Raw genomic sequence first — 23,519 nt, forward strand, 5'->3', positions numbered from 1 at the left:
TGTAGGCAGCAAGAAGATTTAGGAAGGAGATCGACTAAGGACATGTTCAAGAAAAAAAAGATTTTATTTATCTTAAGTTATTGGGGAAATGAGCTTAATATATGTTAATACAAAGGGTACCAATAGATTGAAGATGGGATGCCTGGGTGGCTCAGCGGTTGAGCATCTGCCTTTCACTCAGGGCATGATCTCGGATTCCTGGGATTGAGTACCACATCAGGCTCCCTGCATGGAGCCTGCTTCTCCTCCCTCTGCCTGTGTCTCTGCCTCTCTTTCTGTGTCTCTCATGAACAAATAAATAAAATCTTAAAAAAAAAGAAGTTGAAGATAGAGAAGAATCAGGAAAACAACTGTAGTGGGGAATCTCAAATAGAGTGGGAGGAGATATATCATGGATACAGGTGGGAGATTACCATAAACGAGGTGGAATACACCGTCTATGTTTGGAGGGAAGAAAGCAAGAATCGAATGACTATGAACACATTTTGTGTATAGATGGGATGATGAATCAGTGCTCAGGCAGATCATACATTATTATTATTTGCATTATTTATTGAATTTAGTGAAGTATAATTTACATACCATAAAGTTCATCCATTTTTAAATGTACAATTTAGTAATTCTTAGTAAGTCTATGGGGTTGTGCAAATATCACCAGAATATGACTTTAGAATATTTTTTTCTATTACCCCCCAAATATCTGTCATGCCCATTTGCATTCAATTCCCATTACACTCCTGACTCCAGGTAACTTTTGGGTTTACCTTTTTCTAATGTAACATAAGTTGTCTTTTGTATCTGACTTCTTAGTTAGGGTATTTTTTTTTTTTATGTTATCCATGTGGTAGCATACATCAGTACTTTGTTATTGTTGAATAGTATTCCATTGCACAAATGTATCACATTGTATTTAGTTTTTTTCTAGATCATGGATATTTAGAACATTTCCAATTGTGGACTATTTTAAATAATAAATCTAGAACATTGAATACAGTCCTTTATATGGACATATATTTACTTCTCCTGGGTAGATACCTAAGTGGAATTTCTGGGTCAAATGGATAAATTTAAGTTTAACATCTTGTTTTATTTTCTCTTCTTATTTTATTAGCTAGGACATCTAGTATGATGTTGAAAAGTAGTGGTGAAAGGGGACATCTTTGCTTTATTCCTGATGTTAGGAGGAAAGTATTTTCTTACTATTAAGTATGATGTTAGGCATAAGCTTTTGTAGATATTTGGTGTTAGATTTTGTAAAATGTTTTTCTGCATTTAATGATATGATCATGTAATTTTTCTTCTTTGGCCAATTAACATGATTAATTACACTAATTAATTTTCATATGTTGAACCAGTCTTGCATATTTTGGTCATGGTGTTTAATTTCCTTAAATACATTGTTGGATTTGATTTGCTAATATTTTGTTGAGGTTTTTTATATCTATATTTGTGAGAGATACTGATCCATAGTATTGCATTCTTGTAGTGTCTTTATTTGATTTTGTTATGAGTTAGGAAGTGTTCACACTGTTTTTTTGGAAGAGACTGTAGAGAACTGGCATCATTTCTTCTTATGTATTTAATACAATTCACCAGGGAAACCATGTGGGCCTAGTGCTTTATTTTTTGGAAAGTTATTCACTGTATTTAATTTTAAATTTTTTAAAGATTTTATTTATTTATTCATGAGAGACACAGAGAGAAAGAGAGAGGCAGAGACACAGGCAGAGGGAGAGCAGGCTCCATGCAGGGAACCTGACATGGGACTGGATCCTGGGTCTCCAGGATCACACTCTGGGCTGAAGGCAGCACTAAATTGCTGAGCCACCTGGGATGCCTGTATTTATTTAGTAAATATAGGCTCTTCAGATTATCTATATCAATTTGTGTTTCAGTAAATTTGTGTCTTTTAGAGAACTGGTCCCCTCATCTAAGTTATTACATTTGCAAGCATAGAATTATTCAGATATATTCTTCTGTTATCCCTTTAATGTCCATGGGGTAAGAAATAATGGTGTCTCTTTCATTTCTGCTTTTAGTAATGTGTCTTTTGTCTTTATTTCTTGGTTTGCCTAAAATTATTAATCTTTTCAAAGAACAAGTTTTTTATTTTACTGCTTTTCTCTATTTTCTGATTTTAAATTTTATTGATTTCTTTGCTCATTTTTATCATTTTAACTGCTTGCTTTTAAAAAATATATTATTTACTTGAGAGAAAGAGAGAGAGAGAGAGAGAGAGAGAGAGAGAGATAGCAAGAGAACACATGAACAGGGAGGAAGGGCAGAGGGAGACAGAAAAGCAGGCTTCCTGCTCAACATGGTACTCAATCCCAGGACCCTGGGAACATGACCTGAACCAAAAGAAGATGCTTAACTGACTGAGCCACCCAGGTGTGCCTTAACTGTTTGCTTTAAGTTTATATTACTGTTATTTCTTTAGTGGTGGCAGCTTAGAGGATTACTTTTATATACTTATTCTCTGCTGTATGCATTTAATGCTATAATTTCCTTCTAAGAATGTCTTCACTGCATTCTACAAAATTGGATAAGTTGTATTTTCATTTTCATTTAGTTCAAATTATTTAAAAAAGCTTTTTTGAGACTTCTTCTTTGACCCATGTGTTAGAAGTACGTTTTTAGCTTCTTTTTTGTGTTTTTTTTTTCCAGATATATTTCTATTATTGATTTCTAGTTCAATTCCATTATGGTTGAGAGCATAATTTTTATGATTCTCTTAAAAAAATTTCAAAGGTGTTTTATGGTGTGAAATATGGTGTTTTTATTTTTTGTTTGTGAAACAAACAAAAAATAAATTCACCATTTTGGTGAATGTCCCATGTGAGCTTGAGATGAATATGCATTCAGCTGTTTTTGGGAGAAGTAGTCTATAAATGTAAATTAAATCAAGGTGATTGATGAGGCTGTTCAGGTAAACGTTTAACCAAGGAGGTGAAGGACCTATACTCTGAAAACTGTAAGGCATTGATGAAAGAGATTGAAGATGACACAAATGGATAGAAAGATATACTATGTTCATAGACTGGAAGAATTAATATCGTTAACTTTCATAAAACCCAAAGCGATCTACAGATTCAATGTAATCCTTATCAAAATACCAATAGAATTTCTCATCGAATTAGAACAAATAATTCTAATGTATAAAACCACAAAAGACTTGAATATTAAAGCAATCTTGAGGAAGAAGAACAAAGGTAGAGGTCACAATTCAGATGTTAAGATATGCTACAAAGCTATAGTAATCAAAATAGTATCGTACTAGTACAAATAGTACTAATTGACTATATTCCTTATAGCATGCAAAAGAATGAAACCAGGCCACTTTCTTACACCATATACAAGAATAACCTCAAAATGGATTAATGATCCAAATGTGAGACCTGACACCATAAAACTCCAAAAAGAAAACATAGACAGTTACCTTCTGGACATCAGCCTTAGCAACATATTTATGGATCTGTCTTCTTAGACAAGAGAAACAAAAGCAAAAATAAACAATTGGAATGATACTAAAATAAAAAGCTTTTGCACAATGAAGGAAACCATCAGAACAAAAAGGTAACTTAGTAATGGGAGAAGATATTTCTAAATGATATATCCAATAAGGGGTTAACATCCAAAATATATAAAAAATTATACAACCTGACACCAAAACCAAAATAATCTGATTAAAAATGGACAGAGCACCTGAATAGACATTTTTCCAAAGAAGACCTACAGATAACCAACAGACACACAAAGATGCTCAATGTCACCCACTGTCAGGGAAATGCAAAATCAAAGCCACAAGATATTACCTCACACCCCTCAGAACAGATAGTATCAAAAAAGATCAGAAAAAACAAGTGTTGGCAAGGATGTGGAGAAAAAGGAACCCATGTATACATTGGTGTAACCATAGTGAAAGATGGTATGGAAGTTCCTCAAAAAATGAAAAACAGAACTACCAGTAATTCCACCACTGGATTTGGAAGAAAATAAAAACATGAACTTGAAAAGACACATGTAATCTTATGTTTATTGCAGCATTATTTACAATAGTCAAAATATGGAAGCAACCCAAGTGTCCATTGACAGATGAATGAATAAAGAACATGTGGTATATGCAATGGAATATTACTCAGACATAAAAAGAATGAGATCTTGCCATTTGTAACATGTTTGGACCTAGAGGGTATTATACTAAGTGAAATAAATTAGACAAAGGAAGACAAATATCATATGATTCCACTTACATCTGGGATTTAAGAGCAAAATGAACAAACAAACAAAAAATAACAGACTCTTAAATCCAGAGAAGAAACTAATGGTTGCCAGAGGGTAGACAGGTTGGAGAATGGGCAAAATAGGTGAAAGGGATTAAGAGGTATAAACTTCCAGTTATAAAATAGTCATAGAGGGCAGCCCGGGTGGCTCAGCAGTTTAGCGCCACCTTCAGCCCAGGGCCTGATCCTGGAGACCTGGGATCAAATCCCATGTTCAGTTCCCTGCATGAAGCCTGCTTCTGTCTCTGCCTGTGTCTCTGCCTCTCTCTCTCTCTCTCTCTGTGTCTCTCATTAATAAATAAAATCTTAAAAAAATAAAAATAAAACAAGTCATAGAGATAGAAAGTATAGCATAGGGCATAAAGTCAATTAAAACAAATAAGTGTTTTATGGTCTGGAATGTGGTCTTAATGAATGTCCTATATAAGTTTGAGAAGAATACGTATTCTGCTATTGTTGGATGAAGTATTCTATAAATATCAATTAAATCACGTTGATTGATGGTGCTGTTCAGTTCAACTGTATTTTTACTGACTTTCTGTCTGCTGGTTCTGTCAATTATTGATTGAGATATGTTGAAGGCTCAACAGTAATTGTGAACTTAATCTCTTTCTTCTTGCAGTTCTATCTGATTTTGCTTCACATATTTTGATGCTCTGTTGTTAAGCATATACACACTAATGATTATGTTGTCTTGGAGAACTGACTTCTTTATCATTACATAATACCATCTTTAAAATATATAATTTTCCTTTTTTGAAGTCTACTATTTTCTGAAGCAATGTAGTTACTCTGGCATTCCTTTGATCAGTGTTAGTATAGTATATCTTTTTCTACCTCTTTACTTTTAATCTATCTGATCTTTATATGTAAAGTGAATTTCTTATAGACAACATATAGTTGAGTCTTTTTAAAAAATCCACTCTGTCATTCTATGTCTTTTCATCGGAATATTTATTTGTAACTGTTTTCCATTTATTCTACTTGTTCTTTGTTATTTTCTCTACTTTTTCTGCCTTCTCTGGTTTTAATCAAGCAGTTTATGTATTCCATTTTCTCTCCTCCTTTAGCATACTAATTACAGTTCTTTAAAAATTTTTTTGGTAGTTTAGTACATATAACTAATCTAAGTCTACTTTAAAAAGACTCTATACTATTCTATGAGTAATGCAGTTACCTTATAACAGAGTATTCCAATTCCTCCCTCCCATTTCTTACATTGCTGCCATTAATTTCACTAATCCATAAGCTATAACCACCCAATTAACTGTTGCTATTATTTTTATCCTTTGACTATTAGGTCAATTAAGAGTAAGGAAAGTAAAATATGTGATTCATTTATTCTTTCTCTAATGTTCCCCTTTCTTTATGTAAACCTGAGTTTCTGAACTTAGTTATTTTTCTTTAATAAAGTTTTTTTTTAAATGATTCTTAAGCTGCAGAACCACTGAAGACAGATTCCCCCAGTTTTTGTTTTCATAAAGTTTTTATTTCTCCTTCACTTTTGAAAGATAATTTGGCTGGATACAGAATTATAAGATAGTGATTTTTTTTCCTTTCAATATGTTAAAATTTTCAGTCCATTCTCTTTTTGCTAGCATGATTTCTGAAGAGATGACCAATTGATCATACCCCTTTTCCTCTTTTGATAAAAGCGTTTTCCCTCTTAGGCTTCTTTAAAGATCTTCTCTTTGTCTTTTGTTTTCTATATTTTGAATATGATATATATTGGTGTAATTTTGTTCCCCCTCTGTATTTATCTTTCTGGACATTCTTTGAGCTTCCTGGATCTGTGGTTTTATGTCTGTCCTTAATTTTGGATATTTTTCTGTCATTATTCAAATATTTTTTTCTGAATTTTTCTGTATCTCTACTTCTGATATTCTTATTACATATATAGTATACCTTTTCCCCAAATTGTCCTACAGTTGTTCTCGAATATTTTGTTTCTCTTTTTCATTATTATTATTTTTTCATTTCAGTTGGGTAACCCCTAATGACTTATTTTCAAATTCACTGATTTTTCCTCAGGCATGTTCAGTCTTTGATGAGACTGCTTAAAGACATTGTTAATTTCTCCATTTTAAAAATTTTAGCATTTCCTTTGGATTCTTTCTTAGAGTTTTCATCTCTCTGCTTTTATCTGTTTTTGCTTGTTGTCCACTTTTCCCATTAGAGCTCTTACCATATTAATCTTAGTTATTTTAAGTTCTTGGTCTAATAATTTAAAAATCTCTGCCATATCTGTGTTAATTTCTGATCTTTCCATGCATCTTCACATTGTCATTTTTTTTTTTTTTTTTTTGCTTTTTAGTGCCTTGTAATTTTTTGTTGAAATACAGACTTGATGACATGATGTATTAGAAACTGAGGTCTTTAGTGTGATTGTTTTATGTTTATCTAGTTAGGAGTTAGGCTGTATTTAATGTTTGCTATAGTTGTAGGTGTCAGATGTTTCCATTCTAGTGCTTTCATTTTTATGTCACTGGTTGGCTTTCAAGTTTCCCTAGAAACTCCCTCTTAAATAGAATTCAGGTCTTACAACTCTTAATTATATTTTACTATTATTATACTGGAGCCTTGTTGATGTTGTTTTGGGAAGTATTCTATACTCTTACGAATAATAAACTTCTATTTATTTAAAAAATTGGGCTAGAGTCTCTGGACTGGGATCTTCAGAAGAGTTTCTGATTCTTCCACCTGCCCCACCTATTTTTCCCCCTTAACTCCTCATATGTGAAGCAGGAGGGCTACAGGGGACTAGAGTTGGCTTATTACTCTTCTGTAGGTAAGAAAAGATTCTAGTGAAGTGGTTTTCCTTGAAGGAAGGCCTTTGTTTTGTAGAACAGAATGCTCTGTGTATATTTCAAAAAGTTTACCTTTCCTTTTCTCCTTCCCAAAGTACTTGGGCAATTTTCCTCCAGTCTTCACAAGTGGGAATCTGGTGGGGCACCTAGAGGTAAAATTCATGAATATATAGAGGCTTCTAAGACTGGTCAGGAGCTTTAACTCTAAAGCTAGTCTACACTCAATCTCTGGATATTGTCAATTACAGTTTTTAGTGTTCCTACCAATTCGTGATTCTAGTGGTGTCTGCCCCTGGTAAGCCATGATTCTATGTCTCTCTGGGTTTCAGGGCAGTGATTTGCTCTGTGACCTCAATTCTCTAATGAATCTAAGAAGAATTGTTGGGTTTTTGTTTTTAAGCTTTCTTCTTGTTATGAAAGGAGTTATGACTTCCAAATATTTTACACGTTGGAGTGGAAACTAGAAGTGCCAGTTATTATAGTTTTCAACTCAATGATTTCCTATTTTTCTTTGTACAATTTTTACCTCTTTCTTGATATTCTTTATTTGATGAATAATTATTAATCACATTTCTCTTTAATTTGCAAGTATGATTTTCTTTTGTTCCTTAAGCCTACTTATAATAGCAGTTTTGAGTTCTTTGTGTGTTAGGTGCAATATCTAGTTCTCCTAGTACATGTGCAGTTTCTCTTTGCTGCCTTTTCCCTTGTGTGTGGGGAACAATTTTGTGTTTCTTTGCATGCATTATAAGTTTTTGTTGAAAACTGGGCTTTTTAGATGATATATCACAGCAAATGTGAATTTTTTAATAATGATTTTATTTATTCATGAGAGACAAAGAGAGGGGGGGTGCAGAGACATGGACAGAGAGAGAAGCAGGCTTCACACAAGGAGCCTGATGCAGGACTCAGTCCCTGGACTCTGGGATCATGCCCTGAGCTGAAGGCAGACACTCAACCACTGAGCTACCCAGGGGTCCCACAGCAAATGTAAATTTGAATCTCCTCTGAATGTTGTTTGTGTTTGTTTCCTTATTGGTTTATGATTTGTTTAGACAAATTCTGTGGAGTCTGCCTTTCCCCAGAGTGTGTGACCTCGGATGTCTCTGCTAAAGTTTTTGCTTTTTCATTATTACTTTTATTTTAAGCTTGACTTCATAAGGTTGCTCTCATGTCAGAATTGCTTAGTGTTCACTCAACAATTACAAATTATATTTGTCTACCTTGAGCCATTAAGACTTCTGCTCTTGTTTATGGACCTATGCATGAGTTGGGACCATATTTGAATTTCAGACTGTTTATTCATTCCTGGCTTTTACTTTCTCTAGCACAGTCCTCACATTTATCTAGGTATAAATAAATAGATATCTGCCTTCTTCCGTCTCTCCTGAGAATGTGTTCAGCTTTGCACATGCCACCATCTTCCAAACTCCCAGAAATATGTGGGAGTCCATCAAGGCTTACTCTTGCTATATATTTCCTGTTAAATTTATTTATTTATTTATTTTTCCTGTTAAATTTATACCAATTCTGGTTGCCTGTGGTTTTGTTTGTTTGTTTTTTTGTTTGTTTGTTTCCAACTAGGATCACAACCTCAGGCTAACTGACATTGGCCTTTCTTATTTGTCACTAAAATTCTACTGTATCTGTCAATGCCTAGGATTATAGGGATTTTTCTGTGTTCTGGTGAATGTTGGCCTTTACCTCTCCTGATTGAAAAGCTGTTGGTTTTCATGGCTTGCATCATACTAGCACATAGAAGGCATCCAGTATATGGATGGTGGGTAGCAGGGGAGGAATTGTAGCAATCCCAGGCTAAAATGCCACAAAGAAGTGCTTGTCTGAGCTACTTTAGCAGTTTTGCTTATGTAGATACTTCTCAAATTGTTTTATGTCTTTGTTCTATTTTCAGAATCCTGAAATTTTTATTTTGACTATTTTATCCAATTTTATCATTGCTTTTTGGGGAAAGATTTGCTGGGCTCCTCACTCCACCATTCCAGAAATGTTGCCCAGCCATACGTAATTGCTTTGTTTTCCTTAAGGCAGATTGTTTGCTGAGGCTGAACAGGGAACTTAGGAAAGCTAGTAGGGCTGCAGTGATAGTCAGGAGGTTTGGGAATGGAAACTCACCAAGGATGGGTGACGGAACTGATTGCTGGTTCTTCTGTCCCAGATGAGGCTGTAGAGTGGGAATTTAGCGAGGTGGCATTTGACATGCTACTGTAAGTATCTAGTACACCATCACCAAAATTGGAGTTGGAGGAATTAAGCTGGTGTTGGACTTCACCTAGCCAGTTTCTCAGAAGATAGTGGCTAGAAGAGAATAAAGGATGTTGGGAAGAGATTTGTTCATTTGGTTAGCCTTGAGGTTAACAGAGATTGTGAAAGAGAGAGAAGCAATGAAAGTGCTGATGGCTTAGAAGAACCTGAGGGAGTCATGGTACTGGAAGCATTGGTAATTTTGAATTAAAAAAGTCATGAGTCATGAGTGACTTGGAAGTCATTAGGAATTGGGGCTCAGAAGCTGAGATGGAGTATTGTGGACCAGAAGCTTTAGAGGAGCCAGTTATTTGCTATCAGTTGTTCTTCCTAGCACCTTCAGATGTGGGATAGTGAAGAACATTGTTTAGTGGACTATAGGGGAAACTGGAATACCTATATGATTAAAATGAGTCATAAAAGAGAGTGGAATCAAGTACTTGAATTTGATTACTTAGGCTTTACTTAAGTTTTCCTTTTGCAAATTGGTAAAAATAACAAAAACAGAGAAACAGCCAATAGTTTACTCTCCGGCCTCATAGAGTTAACAGTCTAGTCTTCCTCTTTGACCTATTAGGCAGGATACTATGGCCTCTCTCACCCCCTTGAGATCTATTTCTTTGACCTCAATGGCTCTTACTGGAGTAGGCACCTTGGATATGAGAGACTTTGGAGATAAGATTTGGACCGTGATAAAATGATTAGTGTTGTTAAAAATTTTGACAAAACAGTCATTTAAAAAAATATAATGGCCTAGAGTAGCATAACTTGAAGAGATTATTTTAGTATTCTGGCCCTCAAAAGTGTTTCTTTTTTTAAAAAAAGATTTATTTATTTTAGAGAAAGAGAGTGAGCACATTCACATGAATTCCTCACATTCATGAGGAAGGGGCAGAGGGAGAGAGAGACAGTCTCAAACAGACTCCATGTTGAGTGCTGGTGCGGCTTGATTTCATGACTGATATCATGAACTAAACTAAAAGTCAGACGCTTAACCAAGTGAAGCACCTAGATGCCCCCAAAGTGTTTCTTTTTTAAAAGCTGACTTATTAGAATACAAGTATTTGATTTAGTAAATTTGACTCAATTATTTATCATCAAGACATCTCCCCTACTCTATTTTTTTTTTTTTAATCATTCAGCAATCTGTCATGGCATGAATAGGTAGAGCTGGGAGGCCAGATAGGTCTCCTGTACTATATCCTTGGTCTTTAATTAATTTCCTATATTTGTTGTTGATTCTTCTAGTGAAGGGACTCTGCAAGAAAGTACATAAAACAAAGTTGTAGAACTAATGTGTGTGTGTTTTTTCTTTTCCCCGTTAGAATAAATACCTGGTTTGTCATTCATGAACTTGATCATTGGCCCCATAATGAATACAGGCTTTATGTATTCTGATTCCATGTTCTTTGAGCTTTTAGAAGAAAATTAAAAATTTTTAAATCTGTTTTTTTATTGATTTCTATGGCAACCAGTTTATTTTTTTATTTTTTATTTTTAATAATAAATTTATTTTTTATTGGTATTCAATTTGCCAACGTACAGAATAACACCCAGTGCTCATCCCGTCAAGTGCCCCCCTCAGTGCCCATCACCCATTCACCCCCACCCCCCACCCTCCTCTGCTTCCACCACCCTAGTTCATTTCCCAGAGTTAGGAGTCTTCATGTTCTGTCCCCCTTTCTGATATTTCCTACCCATTTTTCTCCCTTCCCTTCTATTCCCTTTCACTATTATTTATATTCCCCAAATGAATGAGACCATATACTGTTTGTCCTTCTCCGATTGACTCATTTCACTCAGCATAATACCCTCCAGTTCCATCCACGTTGAAGCAAATGGTGGGTATTTGTCATTTCTAATGGCTGAGTAATATTCCATTGTATACATAAACCACATCTTCTTTATCCATTCATCTTTTGATGGACACCGAGGCTCCTTCCACAGTTTGGCTATTGTGGACATTGCGCTATAAACATCGAGGTGCAGGTGTCCCGGCGTTTCATTGCATCTGTATCTTTGGGGTAAATCCCCAGCAGTGCAATTGCTGGGTCGTAGGGCAGGTCTATTTTTAACTCTTTGAGGAACCTCCACACAGTTTTCCAGAGTGGCTGCACCAGTTCACATTCCCACCAACAGTGCAAGAGGGTTCCCTTTTCACTGCATCCTCTCCAACATTTGTGGTTTCCTGCCTTGTTAATTTTCCCCATTCTCACTGGTGTGAGGTGGTATCTCATTGTGGTTTTGATTTGTATTTCCCTGATGGCAAGTGATGCAGAAAATTTTCTCATGTGCGTGTTGGCCATGTCTATGTCTTCCTCTGTGAGATTTCTGTTCATGTCTTTTGCCCATTTCATGATTGGATGGTTTGTTTCTTTGGTGTTGAGTTTAATAAGGTCTTTATGGATCTTGGAAACTAGCCCTTTATCTGATACGTCATTTGCAAATATCTTCTCCCATTCTGTAGGTTGTCTTTTAGTTTTGTTGACTGTATCCTTAGCTGTGCAAAAGCTTGTTATCTTGATGAAGTCCCAATAGTTCATTTTTGCTTTTGTTTCTTTTGGCTTCGTGGATTTATCTTGCAAGAAGTTCCTGTGGCCGAGTTCAAAAAGGGTGTTGCCTGTGTTCTTCTCTAGGATTTTGATGGAATCTTGTCTCACATTCAGATCGTTCATCCATTTTGAGTTTATCTTTGTGTATGGTGAAAGAGAGTGGTCTAGTTTCATTCTTCTGCATGTGGTGTCCAATTTTCCCAGCACCATTTATTGAAGAGACTGTCTTTCTTCCAGTGGATAGTCTTTCCTCCTTTATTGAATATTAGTTGACCATAAAGTTGAGGGTCCACTTCTGGGTTCTCTATTCTGTTCCATTGATCTATGTGTCTGTTTTTGTGCCAGTACCACACTGTCTTGATGACCACAGCTTTGCAGTACAACCTGAAATTTGCATTGTGATGCCCTCAGCTATGATTTTCTTTTTTAATATTCCCCTGGCTATTTGGGGTCTTTTCTGATTCCACACAAATCTTAAAATAAATTGTTCTAACTCTCTGAAGAAAGTCCATGGTATTTTGATAGGGATTGCATTAAACGTGTAAATTGCCCTGGGTAACATTGGCATTTTCACAATATTAATTCTGCCAATGCATGAGCATGGAATATTTTTCCATCTCTTTGTGTCTTCCTCAATTTCTTTCAGAACTGTTCTATAGTTTTTAGGGTAGAGATCCTTTACCTCTTTGGTTAGGTTTATTCCTAGGTATCTTATGCTTTTGGGTGCAATTGTAAATGGGATTGACTCCTTAATTTCTCTTTCTTCAGTCTCATTGTTAGTGTATAGAAATGCCACTGACTTCTGGGCATTGATTTTGTATCCTGCCACATTGCCAAATTGCTGTATGGGTTCTAGCAATCTTGGGGTGGATCTTTGGGTTTTCTATGTAGAGTATCATGTCATCAGCGAAGAGGGAGAGTTTGACTTCTTTGCCAATTTGAATGTATGGCAACCAGTTTAATTATGAATCATTAATTACTTCATTTCAATTCTAGGTTCATCAAAGTTTCTTTATTTTTTAATTGGGAAATTTTCAAATGGAACAAATCTCTCCTTTTTTTTTTGTATATTTTTTTATTAGAGTTAGATTTGCCAACATACAGTATAACACCCAGTGCTCATCGCATCAAGTGCCCCTCTCAGTGCCTGTCACCCAGTCACCCCATCCCCCCAGCCACCTCCCCTTCCACTATCCCTTGGGACAAATGTCTCTTGAAAGATTTTCATTCTACCTATCTTGGCTTCTGATGATGGGTCTAAAGCCTAACCAGAAAAGCTGACCATGAAGTGTCAATTATTTATTTATGTATCTCTCTATTTATTTATTTAACAACTGATTAAATAGTTTAACATAAAAAGTATGTTTTCTAAGACATCTATTTAAAAATAGTTAAATCACTTATTATCTATCTTATACACACATAAATACACACATTGTGGGCATGGGCAAAAAGGTATGGACTTTTTGTAAAAGAATAATTAAAATTTTTATTTTATGTTAGTTTGAAGCATATACTTGCAATACCGCCGTGAAAATGGAGATTCAAATGTGTGTGTATGTGTACATTTAGTTGACATGTTTAGAATTATATGACCATATCCTCCCACCCTTAAGTAGAAGATTTCTTAATCATTCTCATTTCAGAAACATTTTTTAGTTCATTATCATATGGAATTTTGATGCCATCTTATTACTTCCATAATTGGCAAATTCAATGATAACATTTCTTCCTAGTGTTAGAAGTTTAAATTTACATGGACTAGCAGTTCAAACTTCTTTGTTTGTGATAAATAATTCTCTATTTTATAAGCTCCCTGGCTTGGTGCAGTCAGTTCTGGGACTATCCTTGGTGATCCCTACTCCCAGAAGCCCCTTAATAATGGACTTGCCAATTTGTCTTAACATGTACTAGCCCAAGGATTGTGGAAAGCAACATCAATATCTAGCCCTTGCAGTCATCTTCCCTCGGTCTCTCCCCAGATCTTTCCAATTAATGTTTAAATTTCTTATTTTGTTCTGTATCCTATCAACCTTGGAATGATTTACAACTTTCCCAATGTAATTTTCATTACGGTTCTCTCCAGCATTGAAATTCCTCTCTCCTTATATAAGCAACTTCTCCACTTCTTATTTTGACCTTGAGAAATGTTACTGACTTCCTCTACAATTTCGCTATGTTTGACAAGAGCTGTCTCTTAGTTTTCATGCTTCTTTACCTGATTGAATGCATTTTCAATTATATTTTACTCTATAAGAGTGATTTGGGGGGCACTAACAGGATGCAGAATATGGAGAGAATCTTTCTCACTAATCTATCTCATTGTGGGCAATGAATCTTTTGAATGTACATAAGACAATTGTTTTATTTAGGAGATTTATCTTTCAAGATGTTCACAGTAACTGGTAGATATTCTCTTTATGACAGCTTGTCTTTGTACCTTTTGTGGAGCTTGTAGGTGGGACAAAGATCGGTTATTCCTATCATTAACAAGGAAAGGCCTTTTCCATAGAATGCTAAGTAAGAATATTGGGATTAAATTTGAGAGAAATGCATACAGCCTAGCACAAATTACAAGATGAAATACATGTATTGCATAAGATTTTCATTCAATCAAGATCTCTTTCTTCTTCAAAATAGCAGGATTGGATTTGATCAATGATTTTTAAAATTATATTTTTTAAAGACTTTTTAATTTATTCATGAGTGACAGAGAGAGAGAGAGAGAGAGAGAGGCAGAGATACAAAGGGAGAAGCAGGAGCCCAATGTGGGACTCGATCCTGGATCCCGGGATCATGCCCTGAGCCAAGGGCAGACACTCAACCACTGAGCCACCCAGGCATCCCTTAAAAATATTTTCTTTAAACCATTCCACATATTCCCCTTTAACTTTATGGGTATGTGGAAGTTTTAAAATATTGCCTCAAGTTATTTGACAGTATTTTCATTGAGGTTAGAAGTCTGTGTCCTCTCTTCTTGGCTCTGGGTAGTTTTGTGATTGCTTCAACCAAGAGTATGGTGGAAGAGATACTGTATAACTTCTAAGGCTATGGTTGTAAAAGGCCGTACAACTTCTGCCTCATTTTCTGGAACACTTGCTCTGGGAGCTGTGAACCTATGAAAGTAAGCATTCTGACTGCCCTGGAGCTACCAGAATATGTGTAAGTCTGAACCACATGGAGAGGTCATCTACTGAGATTCTGATCAATAGTCTCAGTCAGCCATCCCAGCCCAAATTCTGGGATTTCATCCCTCATCCCTCATCCACTTGAGTTGCTTCTAGATGTGTGAAACTTCTCAGCAGAGGCTTCAAACATTATAGCCATGCCTGCTATGCCTTATCTGAATTTCTGAGACTCACTGAATTTATGAGAATAATAAAATGAGTGCTTAAAAAATTCCAGTAGAGGTTTGGAGTAGGTAAACAGCAATATATGACCAGAACAAAATTATAAAGATAATATTAGAGTTACTTAGGCTGAAGTAAAGGATCTTTGGAATTCTGGAAATTGCCATTCTGATAAAAAGCTTATGATATCTGGCAACCATAAGAAATAGTAGTCCAGGGATGCCTGGGTGGCTCAGTGGTTGAGGGTCTGCCTTTGGCTCAGGTCATGATCTCTGGATCAGAGATCGAGTCCCACATCAGGCTCCCTGCATGGAGCCTGCTTCTCCCTCTGCCTATATCTTTGCTTCTGTCTCTCTGTGAATACATAAATAAAATCTTAAAAAAAAAAGAAATAGTGGTCTAATAACAGTCTTTTGTGAATTAATGATAACCTATGTGACCTAAGAGATATACTCCAAATATTTCAAAATGTTGATTCTTAATACTAAACACTCCCTGGAAATATAGTGTGGTTGTAAAAGACCTTTGATGAGAAAGGTCAACATTTAACATTACTTCCTGTGATCTGAGGTTATAGAGGATCCATTTCTGAAAATGACATTTCTTTTGAAAATGTGGGTGTTGTTATAGCACAGGTGGATACCAATTACTTTATATAAAATTCAAGGCAGTAACTCCATGCAGACACAATCTGAAAGTTTGTGTGACTCTTCTCTTTTAGCTATGTGTCTCAGAATCAAGAATATTGTTCCCAGGTAATTAAAAAAACTGGTTATGCTTCTTCCTAACTAATTATATTTTGGAAGTGAAGTCATTGTTTTAAAATTTCAGTACAGACATATTTTTAAGTTTTTATTTTCAAAGAAAATTCAAGGTGGCAGATATAACCCTTGGATGGATTATCAGTGAAATATTTACCCAATAAACTATTCCAATATAGTAAAATTATTAGCATACATAAAGGTTTGTAGATCATAGAAATAGGGTTCCAAAACAGCATAATTTTTTCTTTCTCAAAGAAGATGAGCTATGGTTTGACAACTTTGATTGATAGAATATGAAATGGGTAGCATTTGAAAAATAGTTATATTTCCTAGAAGCTTATTTTTTTCTGAAATACAATGATTAAAGGAATGTGAAATAGGATTTTGGTAATCTGACTTTCAGAGAAGTTTGCATGATAGCAAAATCATGTTTTTTGTTTATTCTTTTTCATGAATCTACTCATAAACACACTGTATATAATCTTTCTAACAGGAGATGGAAAGAGAATGAATTAAAAAAATTAAATGTCTGGGGTGTTGAGCAACAAATGAGTCTCACAGCTAACTTGCTTTCTGAAATAATCTCATGTAGTTAAGCAAGGCTCTAATTAATAGTTACAGATGTTTTTGATGTCTTTGAACTCTCTTTCAGAGACACAGTTACAGCCCATTAATAATGTACCTGTAGATAAAAATATTTTAGATAGTTATCTGTGTAGTGTGACAAGTTGGGGAAAGGGACAAATTGGTTTAAAAACTGATGCTGCGTTACATCTCCAGCTGTGACTCTAACGCTAATCTCACACTTTATTACTGAAAAGAGAAGGGAAGTAATAGGGTTCACAAAAGGCTGCCACACAGGATGCCGATGGCCATAGAATCACCACCAATAGGTGTCTGCCCTAACACTGCCCCTACAGCAGGTAGCAGGGGGATTAATGGGATAATGTATATAGAGGGCTTTGATTCTTTAGAGGAAGTGGCTGTACAAACCCGAAGCTTTATATTATTGTTATGACTTTTCCTCTAACCTATGATTTTAACACATTATGCAGGACTTGTCAATTATCCACCTGTGCCCTGTTCATGCCACCACGATTTTATTTCTCATTTTTAAGGTTTATGATTCTAATTGAGAGACATTGATGTTTCCATATTCAACCTGGCAGATTAATACCCAGCAAGAAAGACCTGCTGTCAATGGGCATTTTGAATTATGTGTTTAAAATTGCCTTTGATGGCAAGAATGTCAAATTATGCTCTTCACTGAAACAGTTTTGTGCTTCTTTGCTAGGTATGTGATTGAAAATCACAGATGTTTGATATCACCTTTTACTGCATTTGTTTGGTAAGTGAAATCTTAAATATATTATACTTCTTTGAAATCCATCTTCTCATGCCATTTAGAGAACATTAAGAAAAAATAAAAAAATAAAAGACTTAGTATCTGTGACATTTAGCTTCTAGAAAAGTCAACCTTTTAAGTCACATTGTGTTTCTGAGTACTTGTTTAGGATGCAGAGCATTCTAATGTTGTACCAGGAGCAGATGACAGAGTGGAGCTGTATTGGGCATTCATGGGGAGTATTTTGCACCCTTAAGCACTCATTTTAGTGAGAAGGTATACCAGAAGACAAACCAGGTTAGAAGCTCCTAATGGAACATAGTGTTTTTTCTTTAATGACTTCAAAAATGAAAGTCTGCCAGTTTCCTTGAGTTTCTCCCTAGAAATGGTTACAGTGGTTCAGTGAGTAATGGTCTTTGATGAAGCATGTTCTAGTAATTTCTTACTTTAAAAATAAAGTACAGATTAGTCACATTTCTAGGTGCAAATGTAACAGGCATAACTTTCACAATTCTCTCTGCTTGTGGAAAAGCAATAGAGATAGAGAAACAAGAATGAATAAATATCTGCAATTGTTGGATCTGGATTCAAGGAACATTCTTGAAATGTGAAATGTCCTGTGTTATATACTTTTTATATACATTTTTCTCTTGAAACTCTTGATATCTCTGAGGTAGAGTTATTATCCCAGCATAAAATGAGGTGAGAAATACTAATAGTAAGTGACTTACATTCACATAGTAATAAATAATGGAGCATCAGTTCAAGTTCTCAGGTCTTCCGACTTAGAAATCTAGGACATTTAACGATGTAACATAGTCATGAGAAACACTGGTATTTAACACTGTATTCTGGCTTTTTATTACTGTATAACCACCCCAAACTCAGTGTCTTACAACAACAGCAACAGTTTTGTTCCCAATTCTGCGATTTGGGCTGAGTTAGCTTGGTGGGAAGCCTGTTTCTGTTCCATGCAGCATCAGTTTGACTGCAATCACCTGGAACACCAGGCCTCTCTGACTCTATGACTGGAGAGTCAAGACACACACACACACACAAACACACACACACACATGCACAGTAGAGGGTAGGGATTCTCCAGCTGGAAAGGAGTTATATCACCTTTTCTTCTAAATTAGCCTTGCAAGTCCACAGAGTCACTGGTATGACATTGTTATTTATTTGAACCGAGTCACTATGACTAGACCATATTCAAGAGGAGAGGAATTAGACTTTACCTTTTGATGAAAGGTGCTATGGATTTAATGTGAGCTCCCAAAATTCATATGTTGAGATCCTAACCCCCAATGCAATGGTTTTTGGAGATAGGGCCTTCAGGATATGACCTGGTCATGAGGATGAGGCTTTCATGAACAGATTGGGCTCTTATGAAAGAGATACCAGACAGCTCTCTCACTCTTCTGATATGTGAGGACACAGTGAAAAGATACTGCCTATGAACAAAGAAGCAGGCTCTCACTGGACACTGAATATGCCAGTACCTTGATCTTGGATTTTTAAGCCTTCAGAACTATGAGAAATAAATTTCTGTTGTTCATAAGCCATCCAGTTAATTGTATTCTCTTATTACAGCCTGAACAAACTAAGATGAGAACTGTCAAAGAATTTGCAGACATATGTAAAACAACTAAATTTTACCAAACAACAGAGAATTTCCTTAAATTTGGTGAGCAAATGTAAGTGGTGGGCAAATATCTACCTTGTTCTGACTAGCAGATCATTGTTGCTTCTCATATTCACGTATAGTAGAGCTGAACCAAAGGATAATTCAACTCTATTAGTTCCTGGGTCCCTCTGGAGACTTCTCATAAATAGCTGTAGAGACCCTGTGGGAATGCAAGGCCAGTCTGTGGCTGTAGCATAAGTTATAATTTTTAAATATTTTGACACATGGTACACAGCCCTCCATTTGTACGTTTGCCTTGGACTCCACAAATACCTATTGTAAAACCAACACCCACCCAAGAGAAATTGGGACTATCCTAAACATAGAAGTTAAGGTTTAGGGTTCTTGGATGGCTTAGCCAGTTAAGCCTCTGCCTTTGGCTAAGATCATGATCCCAAGGTCATGGGATTAAGCCCTGTGTCAGGGCTCAGTAGGGAATCTGCTTCTCCCTTTCTCTTTCCCTCTCCCTCTGCACTGTCCCCATGCTCTCTCTCATACTCTCTCTCAAATAAATAAAATATTTAATGCACCAAGTGCATTAAAGGAATATGTGGCAAGACTCAAATCTTCAGCTTCTCATTACTACAGAATTAGTGATAAATCTTAACTTCTTTAAAAAAATATTTACCAAGGTAAATAACCCCTCTAGGTATTGTTATGCTTTAATACTTTTGGATCATACCTGACTATTAGAGTTAATATCTTAAATCTTGAAGTAGGAGAAACCAAACAAGTAAATTCATTCCAGGAAAAAGTGCCTCAAAATGGCACAATGATATTTCTATGTCTGAATATCCTATGCCTTACATTAATTTCTAACAGGTGTTTACTCATGCAATGATAGGTGTTTACTCTAGATAGGCCTGTCTACAATAATGCCTCTTACTGATTACGTGGAAACATTTTTCATTTCACAATTTCTTATAATGTTCCTCAATGAAAAGCCTACTTATGATAACAAAACAAAATGAAAACATGTTTTCAGGACATGCTTTGATAAGAGTCATGATTTTCAGAGAGTCTGAATGAATAGCTTCAAACAGATCTTTCTCTGAAGTCTTATGTATTATCTTTGAATGTTTTGAATATTTTTGATCTATCCAATAATATAACTGTGGTTGATAGATATGTATAGTTATGTTTATATATGTATATATATTTACATGTAATTATACTAAAATATATTTAAATAAATATTTTATATTTAAAATGTATTCATATTTTGTTTTACATTATATATAACACACATATATAAATAAATACATTAAGCATGTGATAAAAGTATAATAAATATATATTTATTATAACATATATAAAACAAATAAAATAATAGAAGTATTAGCTCAGAAGTTAGACTCAGCATTAAATCCCATTTTTGCCACCTATTCCCATGATGAAAAAGTTACAAAATCACTCTTTGCTCTAATTTCCTATCTTGGAATAGTATAAATATACTTACTTCAAAGGTTTTTCAAAGGATTAAATGAACTAATACATGAAATTTTTTTAAAACACTACTTGTCATATAAATATTATATACTTGATAAATAAAATATTATGTGCTCAATATTATTATAGCTCAGTAAATATTCACTTTTAATGGGATACCTGGGTAGCTCAGTTGGTTAAGCACTGGACTCTTGGTTTCAGGCTTAGGTCATGATCTCAGGGTTATGATATTGAGGCCTGTGTCAGGCTCTGCACTCAGTGGGGAGTCTGCTTGTCCTTCTCCCTCTGCTCCTTTTCACACCGCCCCCCCAGAATAAATAAAATCTTTAAAAAATATATTAGCTTTTAGCTATTGCTGTGTAACAGGGCATCACAAAACCTAGTGATAGAATAAAAACTAGCAATTTACTTTCTCTCATAGTTTCTGTGGATCATGAATTTGAGAAGGGTTCAGTTGATTGTTTCTGATTTGAAGGGTTGTAACTGAAACAATGAGGGGCTGGAGTAAGCTGGGAGTTGACTGGGCATCTCTTTTCAAGAAGCCCTGAGTTGTCCTTTTGTTCTTACATGTGGGCTATTTTGGGCTTCCTCACAGCATGGCTGCTTCAGAGCTGTTAGTTTACAAGCATAGAAACTCAGAGCTCCAAGTGTGATTATTCAGCAGCAAGGTAGAAACTAAATTGTCTTTTATTACCTAGTCTCAGAAGTCAGGCAGCATCACTTCCACCATACTCTATTTGTTGAACCTGTCATAAAAGCTCAGCTGGTTTCAAGGGGAAGGGTTATAAATTTCACCTTTCAATGGATAGAGTTGCATTGTAAAAGAATATGTGTGTTAGGAGATATTATCTAGGCCATCTTTAGAAGGCACAATCTACCATAGCTATTATTACTATCTAGTGCTTTCTTGACACTGTCACAAACCTCAAGAGGATATATACCACAGTTGAAGAAACATAGTACAAGAATATTTCTCTCATGAAACAAAATGAAAATTGTCTCAATCAAGCTATTGCCTGGTGCTAAGGAGTAGTTGATTCCATAGAATTTTTTCACAAATGGAGATATTCTATGTTGTTGGTTGAAGAAAGATACATATTCTGTTGGTACCAGATACAAAGGGATCCTACCTCATACTTTGTTAATAATGGAGTCTAATGTGAATTATTGTTTAAAAAGATAGTTATTATTCCTTTTTAGGATAGTGTGCTCTGAAAATGCCTTTAGGCTTTGTATTCATCAACAAAGAAAAAAGAAATGTGTTTTCTTCCAAGATTAAAGAACCAAATCTATCAATTTCTATGGATGCCAGACATTCAAGAAATCTGGCAATTTTTTGGGCAGCCCCAGTGGCCCAGTGGTTTAGCGCCGCCTTCAGCCCAGGGTGTGATCCTGGAGTCCCAGGATCGAGTCCCCCATCGGGCTCCCTGCATGGAGCTTGCTTCTTTCTCTGCCTCTCTCTCTCTCTCTCTCTTTGTCTCTCATGAATAAATAAAATCTTAAAAAAAAAAGAAATCTGGCAATTTTAACCCAAGAAATCCCTCCATAGAGTTAATAGTTTTCTCAAAGTCAACTCAAGAATCTGAGCACATACGTCATTTAAGAATATTTAGCACAAAGAGATTTCTAAGGAAAAGATTTTCTAGACCCTATCACGTCTTTCTGTCTAATTCTCCCCTTTCCAAGCTTGGGATAAGTGATACAATTTTGAGACAGTAAAGGTTTATTAGTACTCTCAGAATTTTTATTACCAATAAGCTGTTGATGACTTTGGACGTCAGAGCTTTACCCTTCCACCATCATTTTGAAGGCTATTGGGAAACAGTTGACCTTGTACAACATAGGTTTGAACTATACAACTCCCAATTAGATTTTTTCCATAAATTTACAGTACTGTAAATATATTTTCTCTTCCTCATGATTCCCCTAATAACATTTTTCTCTAGTTTACCTTATAGGCATATAGTATATGATATATATAACATATATAGTATGTGTAAATCTATTGTTTATGGTATCATTAAGGCTTCTGGTCAACAGCAGGCTATTAGTAGTTAAGTTTTTGGGGATTCAAAAGTTATATTCTTAATACTGACTGCACTGAAGATTGAGGAACCATGTTGTGCAAGGATCAACTGTAGTTGAAATAGAAATGTGAAAAATAAGTATTCATGCAATGAAAATGCTTCAAAATCAAAGAGATGAGAAACTTCTCTGTGGGAAAGAGTCTGCATTTCAGAAACTCTTGCTGTTACATGGTATGCTTAAATAAAGGGAGAAAAGAAGTTGGTGACACATTCTTGTTGCTAGAGGAGAAATCTTCTAAATGTGAACATAATGAAAAGAAAATGCATATGTAAAAAGTAAATCCCTTCAATAGTAAGTTATCTCTTATTTCTTCCCTCAAAAATGAATTCTGTGGATTGTAAAATGACATCGACAGTCTGACTCCATTCATATTCAAATATAGAAAACAGCACACACGCACAAACACACAGATTGCACAGAAAAAAACCTGGACAACTAAAACATACCAAACTGAAATGTCCTCAATAGTTGCCTATGGCAGAGGGAGTGGAATTGGAGTCATGAAAGAAGCATGAAAGGGAAGTTTTCACTTTTCACCCTCCTTCTATATAAATTGACCTTTTTTGGGTGGTATAAATACATTAATTATGGTTTTGTTTTTAAATAATAAGAATATTGTCTGTATTATAACTTTTGTTTGTGTCAAAATCAGGATATATTTGTTACTAGGTAAAGAAGTCTTTTTGGCATTTATTTCACAGGAGAACACAATATTATTTTAAAAGTGTAAAAGATATAATTATTTATATTTTGGGATTTCAGAGCTGAAAACATAATAGTGAAACTGTCACTTCTCAGGCTATTTCCTATTCTAAGCTCTTTCTTTAAAATTCCAATGTATCATTTATCTTTTCATGTATAGGAACAACTCTCCTCACCGCCCCCCATCTCAAACAGTAAGTTATTATTTGTCATGCTTCGGTGGGTTGATT

Source organism: Canis lupus, chromosome 23 (assembly GCF_011100685.1).
Source record: "Canis lupus familiaris isolate Mischka breed German Shepherd chromosome 23, alternate assembly UU_Cfam_GSD_1.0, whole genome shotgun sequence".
Taxonomy (NCBI): domain Eukaryota; kingdom Metazoa; phylum Chordata; class Mammalia; order Carnivora; family Canidae; genus Canis; species Canis lupus.